General features: G+C 38.8%; 1 pseudogene; it reads right to left on the bottom strand.

The window, feature by feature from the left end:
* Positions 1–2,409: 2,409 nt before the first annotated feature.
* Positions 2,410–2,865, bottom strand: LOC101706940 (proteasome maturation protein pseudogene; annotated as a pseudogene).
* Positions 2,866–11,259: the final 8,394 nt, after the last annotated feature.

An 11,259-nucleotide genomic window follows, 5' to 3' on the forward strand; every position in this document is an offset into this window, starting at 1 on the left:
TTGAGTGCCTTTTACGGACATATCCGGGCCTGCTGCAAATCTACCCGGCAACAAGGAAGTAGCCCCAGTACCCTCCTCTTGCTCCTCCCCTCTAGCCCTACGGTATATATGTTGTAACAGCTTCTGCAATAAACGAGACTTGATCAGAAACCTGTCTTGTCTCCATCTCTCGTGTCCCCTGTCCCCTCTCATCCTCGCTCCCCCTCTAGGGTCTCCGTTGACTTACCCGCGGGCCGGGACAGTTTGAGGTTAGCAATCATCAAATGAAAGACTTAAACATAGAAAGAGACCATGAAGAAAAAAAAAAAAATCAATCTAACATCTGCTAGATGATGCAAAGATCATAAGATTAATCAATGAAAACACAGAAGATAGCAAAAAGGACATAGAAAACCTGTTCACAGAAGTAATAGCAGAAAATTTTCCAAGCATAAAAAAAGAATTTGACCGTACATTCTGTTAATGGAACAATTCAAGAGGAAGAGATATCATAAATATATATACACCAAGTACCTGCAAGCCCAACTATATAAAACAAACTTAATGGATATAAAAAATCAGATCAGCATTAATACAGTTGGAGTGGGGGAACTTAGTACCCCATTGTCACAAATCAACTGGACAAAAAAAAAAAAAAAAGAAATATCAGCTGAACCAAACCTTTGAACAAATGGACTTAGTAGATGTCTACAGAGTTTCCACCCCATGAAAACATAATACACATTCTTCTCAGCAGCACATGGGACTTATTCCAAAATAGACCACATACTTGCTCACAGAACTTGTTTAAATACACTTTTTAAAAATTAAAAAAAAATTTTTTTTGGTACTGGGAATCGAACTCGGGTCCTTGCACTTGCAAGTCAGGCAGTGGACCACTGAGCTAAATCCCCAGCTCTAGAACTTGTTTAAATAAATGCAAAGGAACTGAAATTCTCATACAAATTATCAGATAATAGCGCAATGAAAGTGGAAATCAATGGCAAAAGAAACCACAAAAACTGCATAAACACATGAAAATTAAATAATACTCTCTCGAACAACCAATGGAATCACAAATGAAATTCAAGAAATTAGTTTCTACAATTAAATGATAATGTCAATACAACACTTACGACAATACAGCACTTATGGGACACAATGAAAGTAGTCCTATGAGGGAAATTCCCACATAGGAAAAACAAAGTGAGCTCAAAAAAATAACCTAATGTTGAACCTCAAGCTTCTATAAAGAGAGCAAATTAAATTCAAAGCACATACAAGGGAGGAAATTATAAACATCAGAGCAAAAATTAATGCAACTGAGACTAAAAATACAATACAAAGAATCAATGAATCAGAGTTGTTTTTTTACATAATTATGGAATTTGTTTATGGATGCATAGTATGTTTATGAATACTTGAATTGGGCCTGGGATTTAGCTCAGTGGTTCTGCCACCTGCCTCGCAAGCGCAAGGTTCCGAGTTCGAGCCCTGGTACCAAAAAAAAAAAAGACAGTGGAATGTTGAAAGTCAGCTGAGTGATGAAGGAATATTTGAATAACTTTTAAAAATTTAAGTATCTTGTGATATACAAATTAAGAATAAGGAAAAGTGAGTTTTATTTTGACAGTGCTGCCTGGTAATAAATTAAGTACATATTAAGTTTATGAAGTACAGCCGTTAAGTCTACATCTGCTGGTGGCTTTTTCATTTTAAAGATAAGACCAAAATCAAAACCTCTGAACTTTTCAACATGACAGGATCAAAGTAGAGCTATAATTGTGAACACAATCAATATAGCAAACATTCTAATAAGCTACACCAAAACATAACAAACATCTACTATACTCAATTTTAAGTGCTGCCACTGAAATCAATTACAGTGGTACCTTGGATTATGCACTTAATTTGTTTTACGAATTTGGAAAAGATAGCTGCATTTGTGTTTCTGTGGGGCCATGGTTGTGATTGTCATTGAATGCAGAGTTTGTAAACAGAAGTAAAATTCTGCTAAACACTTTTGCATTCATGAACTGAGGTATTACTGTATATATGTTTATTCTAATGCTACCACAAAGTGTGTAGGCTCAAATACTGATAATGGTCATTTAAAATTAAATTGATAGAATAACTAGAAAGTAGGTGAGTTGGAACCTCTGGACAATTTTCTGATATTTACTGGTAACAGTTTTTGAAAGCTAGGGAAGGCTATTGTTTTACTACAAATTAGGAGCTTCGAAATCATCTACCTTTAGTGCTTTCAACTGTCACAGAGCCACAATCCAAAGATTCAAATAATTTCAAATCATCACTAATATTAAGGAGAAATTCTCCTGTGTCAGTACTTTTAATGTCATGTACATCAAACTATAACAAAAGACAACTATCACAAGATTCAGCCCCTCTGGTTCATGAACAGCACATGTATCACAGTAAGCCAAGTTTATATTCCACCAACCACTCATGTGGTTCCCCCATGAGTTCACTTTGTGATGGATCATTGAGAATATCTTCAAATCCAATAGTCTCATTACCCCTCAAAATATCCAATGAAAGGTTTGAGCTTGGAAGAAATGAAAGACGCTGAACCTGTTGTACTGCCTTGAATTCCATTTGTGATTTTAGAGGAGCAAAGAGACCCTGGATGTTCCTTAGTGTGGAAAAATTCATTTTATCTTGGTTGAGCTGGAAATTTTTTTCTGATAATTCAAGAGGATGACTTGGTAATAGTTCAACTTTCACACAAGAAAAACCTTTCCACAGAAGACCATGACTTTCAAAAGGCCCACTTGCTGGAAGTTCAGTAACTGGAATACTATCCTTTAGCCGAGATCCAAGTCCTCTGGTATTCATCTTCAGCCCACTCTGTGAACAGCCTCTCAGTTCAGTTTCAGAGTTGGTTTTTTGAAAGATTAAATAAAATAGACAAACCTTTAGCCAACCTTATCAGAACAAGGAAAGAAAAGACTCAAATCTATGCAATTTGAAATGAAAATTGTGAAATCACAACAGATCTTGCAGAAGTCCAGATCAGTACCTACTTTGAGTACTTTAATAAGATGGAAAACAGAAGTGACAGATTTATATATATATGTGTGTGTGTACATATATATGTGTATATCTATATATGTACACACACATACTACCAAAGCTGAATCAAGAAGATACAAAGATTCTAAATAACTCAATATCAGTCAAAGAAGTTGAAGATGTAATTAAAAAACCAGCAACAAAGAAAAGCCCAGGCCCTGACGGATTCACTGCTAAATTCTACAAGAAATTTGGAGAAAATTGAGTGCCATACTCCTCATACTCTTTAATGAAACAGAGAGAAGCAATACTCCCAAACTCATGCCTAGAAGCAAGTATTACCCTGATACCAAAACCAGAGAAGGATCTAACAAAAAAAGAACTACACACCAATCTCCTTAATGAACATAGATGCAAAAATCCTCAATAAGATACTGGCAAACAGAATGCAGCAAATCATCAAGAAGACTGTACACCATGACCAAGTAAGATTCATCCCAGTGATGCAGGAATGGTTCAACACAACAAATCAATAAAGGTAATACACTATATTAACAGAGCCAAGGACAAAAACCACATGATCATTTTGGTAGACAAAAAGCATTTGAGAGGCCAGGGATTTAGCTTGGTAGTTCTGCCACCTGCCTTGCAAGTGCAAGTTCCTGAGTTCGATCCCCGGTACAAAAAAATAAAAGAAAGAAAAAGCATTTGATAAAGTCCAACACCCATTCGTGATCAAAACCCTGAAGATAGGAATAGAAGGTCTTTATCTCAATCCGATAAAAGCCACCTATGATAAACCAACATCCAACATCATTCTAAATGGTCAGAAACTGAAAGCTTTCACACTAAAATCAGGAACAATACAAGGATGCCCACTATCATCACTCCTGTTTAATATAGTTCTAGCCAGAGCAATTAGACAAGAGAAAGAAAAAAAGGAATATGGATGGGAAAGAAGAGGTTAAATTATTATTTGCTGATGACATAATACTCTACATAGAAGGCCCCCAAAACTCCACCAAAAGCCTTCTAGAATAACCAAATTCTGTCACCTAGCAGGATACAAAGTTAATCAATAGCATTCCTGTACATGAATAACAAACTCACTGAGAGAGAAATTAGGGAAAAAACACCTTTCACAATAGCATCAAGAAAAATTCCTGGGCATGGTGGCACACACCTGTAATCCCACCATTTAGGAGGCTGTGAGGCAGGAGGGTCACTGAGTTCAAGGCCAGCCTAAACTACATAGTGAGACCATGTCTCAAAAAAAAAAAAAAAAAAAAAAAAAAGGGAAAGAGAAAGAAAAACACTTAGACATCAATCTAACAAAGGAAGTGAAAGACCTATACACTTAAAACTACAGTACTCTGAAAAAAGAGATTTTAGAGAATATAAGAAAATGGAAGATAGTCCCTGTTCTTGGATAGGCAGAAGCAATATAGTGAAAATGGTCATACTCCCAAAATTGTTACACAAATTTAATGCAATCTCAATCAAAATACCAATAGCATATCTTATAGAACTAGAGAAAACATACCTAAAGTTCATTTGGAACCAGAAAAGATCTAGAATAACAAAAGCAATTTTGGGCAACAAAGGCAAGGCAGGGAGCATCACAGTCCCTGATTTGAAGTTAGATGATAAAGCTACCATGATAAAAACAGCATGGTACTGGCAAAAACCAACCCAAAGATCAATGGAACAGAATACAATATGCAGAAACAACTCCAAACACACTCAGCTACCTTACCTTTGACAAAGGTGCCAAACACCTTCACTGGAAGAAAGACTCTTTTAATAAATTGTGCTGGGAAAACTGGCTTTCCACATGCTGAAGATTGAACCTAGACCCATATCTCTTACTATGCACTAAACTAAAATTGAAATGGATCAGACACAGTCTGCTGGAAGCTAGGATAGGTAACATTCTAGAGATAGGTGTAGGCAAAGACTAGGAAAACCCGGCTCATTCAGGAAATATTACAAAGAATCAACAACTCTCATCAAATTAAAAAGCTTTTCCACAGCAAAAGAAACCACAGAGTGAAGAGATAACCCACAGAATGGGAAAATTTTTTTAACCTGCTACTCCTCAAAGGACTAACATTTAGAATATATAGAGAGCTCAAAAAAAAGAAAATCAGACCCCCTCAAATTTAAAGAGCCAGTCAAAAATGGGCATCCAGGGCTGGGGATTTAGCTCAGTGGTTCCACCGCCTGCCTCTCAAGTGCAAGGATCTGAATTTGATCCCTGGTACCAAAAAAAGAAAAAGAAAAAAGAAAAATTACAAAAATGGGCATCTGAAATGAACAGACATTTCTCAGATGAAGAAGTGCAAACAGCAAATAAATATATGAAAAATGTTCAACATGACTGGTCATTTGAGAAATGCAAATTAAAACAACACTGAGATTTCATCTCATTCCAGAAAGAATAGCTATCAAGAAATCAACCATACCAAGATATATCATGTACAAATTCCCAATGATGAATGCCATCGTATTGTAAACCTAAAATGTACCAAAAACTTAATGAATTAAAAAAAAGAAATCAACCAATAACAAATGCTGGCAAGGTTGTGGGGAAAAAGGAACCCTATTCCATTGCTGGTGGGAGTGTAAACTGGTACAATCACTATGGAAGTCAGTATGGAGATTTTTCAAAATACTAAAACTAGAGGTTCTATTTGACCCAGCTATTCCCCTTCTAGGTAACTTCCCAAAAGAGTTAAAAGCATCATACCACAGTGATATATGCACACAAATGTTTATAGTGGCACAGTTTGTAACAGCTAAATCTTGGAAACAGCTCAAATGTCCATCAACAGATGAAAGGATAAAGAAAATGTGGTATTTATATACAATGGAGTACTACTCTGCCATAAAGAATAAACTTGAGCCATTTGTAGGGAAGTGGATCCACCTTGAGACCATAGTTAAGTAAAATTAATCAGACACACAAGCTTAACTATTTCATGGTTTGTCTTATATGAGAAACACAAAATATAAATAAATTAAAGAGCAAAATAAAAGATAATAGGAAGCAGAAAGGTAGATCTTTCTCAAATTACAACGAGACCACAAGATAGGAGGGTGTGGAAAGGGGAAAGGGAAAATAAGACAAGCTGTACATGCACCTGCACCCCATGATGAATGTAATCATTATGTACTGCAAACGTGTACTAACAAAATACCCCCACATTTAAAAAAATTAAAGGCTGAGGGTATAGCTCAGCAGTAGAGCACCCCTGAGTTCAAACCATAGTACCACCCCCCACCCCCCGACACCACTGTTGACTTGGTTTTATTCCAGCAATGCAAGGATGGTTTGACATGCAAATCAATAAAAATATATCACATCAATGGAATGCAGTAAAAACAAGTGATAGAATTGTACATCCCTGCATGATAAAAGCCCTGAACAAATGAAGTATACACGATTTTTTTGGGGGGTGGTCATACTGGGGATTGAACCTAGGATTGAGCCTATAGCACTGAGCTATATCCTCAGCCCTTTTAAAAAATATTTTTGAGACAAGATCTTGTTAAGTTGCCAAATTTCCCCACTGGGCTTGAGCTTGCTGTCCTCCCGCCTTAGCCTGTCAGAGTGCTGGGATTCCAGTGCACCACTCAGAACTCACTCTGAGAAAGGGTATGTATACCACACCCACAGCCAACATCAAACTGAGTGCAGAGGAGCTGAAAGCATTTCCTTTCAATCAGGAGCAAGATAATGACATCCATACCCACTGTTCCTAATGTAGTACTAGAAAAACCTAGAGACCCTACCAAAAGACTATTAGAACTGATAAATTCAGTAAAGGAGGAGGCTACAAAAATCAACACAAAAACCAGTAACTTTTCCATACAATGATGAAATTTCTGAGAAAGTAATCATAAAAGCGATCCAGGATCATTTGTAATAGCTACAAAGAAAAAAACCTAGGAATAAAGTTAACCAAGGAAGTAAGGAAGGGAAAGACTCCTACAGTGGGAGTTATAAAACACTGATGAAAGAAATTGAAGAACATTCACAAAAGTGGAAAAGCTTCCAATATTCATGGATTGGTAGAGTTAATATTGTTAAAATGTCCATACTACCCAAATCAATGCAATCCCCATTAAAATACCAATTACATGCTTTACAGAACTAGAAAAAACAATCCTGAATTTCATATGGAAGCATAGAAGACCTCAAAGAGCCAAAGCAATTTTGAACAAAACAAAGCTGGAGACATCACAATACCCGATTCCAAGACATACCACAGAACCATAGCAACCGGTTAAACAGCAGAATACACAGACTCATAGGCCGGTGCAACACAACCCCGAGCTGGAAAGAAAACCTATGTATCTATGCCACACACACACACATACATATATGTATATATTTTTTCTTTCCTAGACAGGGTCTCACTATGCAGTTCAGGCTGGCCTTGAACTCATGGCAATCTTCCTGCCTCAGCCTCCTAGGATTACAGGCCTGCTGCACTACACCCAGCTGCAGCCAACTGATTCTTGACAAAGGCACCAGGAGTACTTAGTGGAAAAAGGACACTGATATTTTAAATAAATATTAAAATCATGCTTTAAAAAAAAAGACACCTATTCAATACATGGTGCTGGGAAAAGTGCATGCTAACTTGCAGATTGCAACTTTACTGCTATCTCTCATCTTATACAAGAATCAACTCAAAATGGATAAAAGACCTAATTGTAAGACCTGGAATTCTGAAATTAGTAAAAGAAAACCTGGGAGGAACACTTCAAAACAGGTACAAGCAATGATTTTCTGGATAGGACCCCAAAAGCACAGAAAACAAAAGCAAAAATTGACAAATAGGATTATAAAAAATTAAAAAGCTGAAAAGGAGCAGGTGATTTAGCTCAGTGATTCTGCCCCCTGCCTCACAAGTGAAAGGTCCTGAGTTTGATCCCCAGTACCAAAAAAAAAAAAAAAACTGCAAAAGAAAGCAACAGAGTGAAGAGACAATCTACAGAATGAGAAAAAACATTTGCCAACTATTCAGCTGACAGATGATTAATATCTATTACACATAAGGACCTCAAAAAAAAAGTAATCACATTCCTCAAAAATATAAATAAATGGGCCGGGGATTTAGCTCAGTGGTTCTACCACCTGCCTCGAAAGCGCAAGGACCTGAGTTCGATCCCTGGTACCAAAAAAACCCACCCCAAAACATATATATATATAACCAACAAATCTATGAAAAACATGATTATCATTAACCTTTGGGGAATGCAAATTGAAACTACAAGATACTGTCTCACTCTAGTTCAAATGACATTACTACAAAGAAACAAAACCAAAAATCCCCAAACATAAAACCAAATGCTAGCACGGTTGTGGAGAAAAGACACTGTTGTTTGCTGTTGGTGGAAATTAAACCAGTGTTGCCACTATGAAGAACAGTATGGAAGTTCCACAATACACTAAAGCTGGAGCCACCATGTGACCTAGCTGTCTGGCCTCTGGGTGTGTACATCTGAAGGAAATGAAATCCGCACACCAGACATTTGCTGGTCCATATTCACGGCAGCTATGATATGGAACCAGCCTAGGTGCCCGTCAGATGAATGGATAAAGAAATCGGCTATATATACACAGTCCATAAAGAAAAATAAAATCACTATTATATACTGCAAAATGGGTGGGGCTGGGGATTTTATGTTACATGAAATAAGCCTGCCACACACACACACACACACACAGGTAATGCTGTGTGTTCTTCCTCATACGTAAAAGAAGAGTCAACCTGAAGGCATAATGGTGATTTCCAGGGCTGGGAAGGTGTGGGGTGTGGATGAAGGGGGCTGGGCTTCATCAGTGTGCTTATGGAAATGTCACACCGAACCCCTCATATACCCAGGATTGTGTTAATCAAGAGCTAAGGACAATAAGGAGTTTCTTTGGTTAGATCAGTTGTTCTCCAACTTATGTGTGTTAGAATGTCAATGTTTTGTGTGTGTATTGTTAGCAGAGGCTGTTTTTGGCCCTATCCCCAAACTTCTTCATTCATTAGTCTAGGGTGCTGAAAATTTTGAATTTCCATTATCTGAGGTGATGTCAATAGACCAGGAACTGCCCCTTGAGATACAGAGGACCCTCAAGTTACGACCGGCCTGACAAACCAACAACTTGGATTAATTAGCTTAATGGAAGATTCATCTGCCTCTTGTTTTCTATAGTGTGTACCCAGATAAATATCCAGATCTCAGCTGAATTGACTTATAACTAACTTGAGTTACAACCAGCCCTCTGCAACTGATCAAGTTCATAAAGCTACTGGCTCAGGTAAATCCTATCTTTACACTTTGAACAGAGGTATTCAGACCAGGCTGCACAGTAGAATCACCTGAGGAGTGAGGCAAAGGCATGCACACCCGCAGTCCCAGCTACTATGGAGGTTGAGGTTGGAGGATCACTTGAGCTTAGGAGTTTGAGACCAACCTGGGCAACTTACCATAGGAAGACCTGTCTCAAGAAACAAACACAAAATCCTTTTCAAAAATACTGCTATCTGTTCCCGCTGACAGAAATCCTCATTTTAACTAGTCTACTGTGGTACTCAAGTAGCAATAAGTTTTAAAAACTCTTAGGGGAGTTGAGAAGCACTGATACAAAGCATTGAGGCTGAGAATCCCCAGACCGTACAGTTCGTTTTAGCTAGTCCACCTGGCATATCAATTTCCTAAGCTCATAAGACAACACAAAGCTGGGCATGGTGGCATGCAGCTCTAATCCCAGCACATGGAAGGCTGAGGCAGGAAGATGGAAAAGTCTAGGCAATTCAGCAACTTAGCGAGACCCTGTTTCAAAAAAAAAGGGGACTGGGGAGCTTGGGGATGCAGCTCAGTAGGAAGGCCCTGGGTTCAAGCCCCAGCACTGTAAAACAAACACCCACCCAAAGATGTATTGTCTTACAGTTCTGGACGTCAGATGTGCAGGGCTGACCGGCTGGGGTGAGCTCCTTTCAGAGTCTGGAGAATGAAAGCTGCCTGAATCCCTTGGCCACTGACTCCCTGTCACGGAGACTTCCAACTCCGTCCGGTCCTCGGGCCTCCTTCCTGACGCTCTGTCTCCCTTATAAAAAGGGCCCTTGTGAATATATGTGGCCCACCTGGACACCCAGGATATGCTCATCTACTCAAGATTCTTAATTCAAATCACATTTGCAAAGCCTGTTTTGCTACCTGAGCCACTTGTTTACAGGTTTTGGGGATCAGGATGTGGCTTTTGGGGGAGGGCATTCGTTTTCCTACCATACCAGGTCTCTTGGCAAAGTCACCCCCACTCCGATATCAGAAGGTAACTGCGAAGAGCGCTGTTAGTATTAGGAGGGAGCCAAAATAAGGACTGGTGAAAATCTACCCTATGCCCATCCAGGTGATAAACGAGGCGGTTCTTCTGGAAACAGGCTGGGAGACGCAGACAGAATTGAGGGAGGGATATTGTATTAAAAATAGGATTAGTGAGGGCTGGTGATGCCTGTCTACACCCTAGCAATCCCAGCTCTCTGGGAAACTGAAGCATGAAGATCGAAGGTTCAAGTGGAGCTGGGGCAAATAAGTAATTTAGTGAGACCCTGCCTCAAAATAAAATATAAGGGGGCTGGGGATGTAGCTGAGAGGGAGGGGACGGGGGAGGGAGAGGGAGAACCTGGGCTTCACTGGGCTCCCTGCATCCTGAGGAGTCTCCTTGATCCCTGGGAATGCTGTGCGTCTCTCTGGGAGGCCAAGCCCCTCTGGTGCTGGAAATTCTCCCAAGCTGTGTCGGCAAGGCAGCCCTTCGGGGAAGCCCACAGGTACCAGACCCTTCACGTGTACTCGGAACAACTTCACTACTTAGTCTTTCACTTCTAAAGAATACTGTGTCAGTAATCTAGGAAAAGCCACTCCATGTGACAGGGATAAAACTAAAAACAGATAAAAAGGAATTTGGAAACAATGACTATAAATCATGTCTTCTGAGAAATGTATCCATGAAATAAGAGTAGACTGCTAGAAAAGGGAAACTTGCAGGTGATAAGCAAGCTTAGAAAAATTGAAAAAATAAAAATTCAAGGGAAAAGTTGGAAGACAAAGTCGAAAAAAATCTAGGTAGAATTTAAAGGCAAAAAATTGGAAGTGGAAAGAAGAAAAACTGAGACTAGTCCAGCAGGTCTAATATTTAAATGAATTCCAAAAAAAAAAAAAAAAGTGAGAAAGAGGAGAAACATC

Source organism: Heterocephalus glaber, unplaced genomic scaffold (genome assembly GCF_053883595.1).
Source record: "Heterocephalus glaber isolate CG9 unplaced genomic scaffold, H.glaber_assembly_v1.0 deba00001465, whole genome shotgun sequence".
NCBI classification, from domain to species: Eukaryota; Metazoa; Chordata; class Mammalia; order Rodentia; family Bathyergidae; genus Heterocephalus; species Heterocephalus glaber.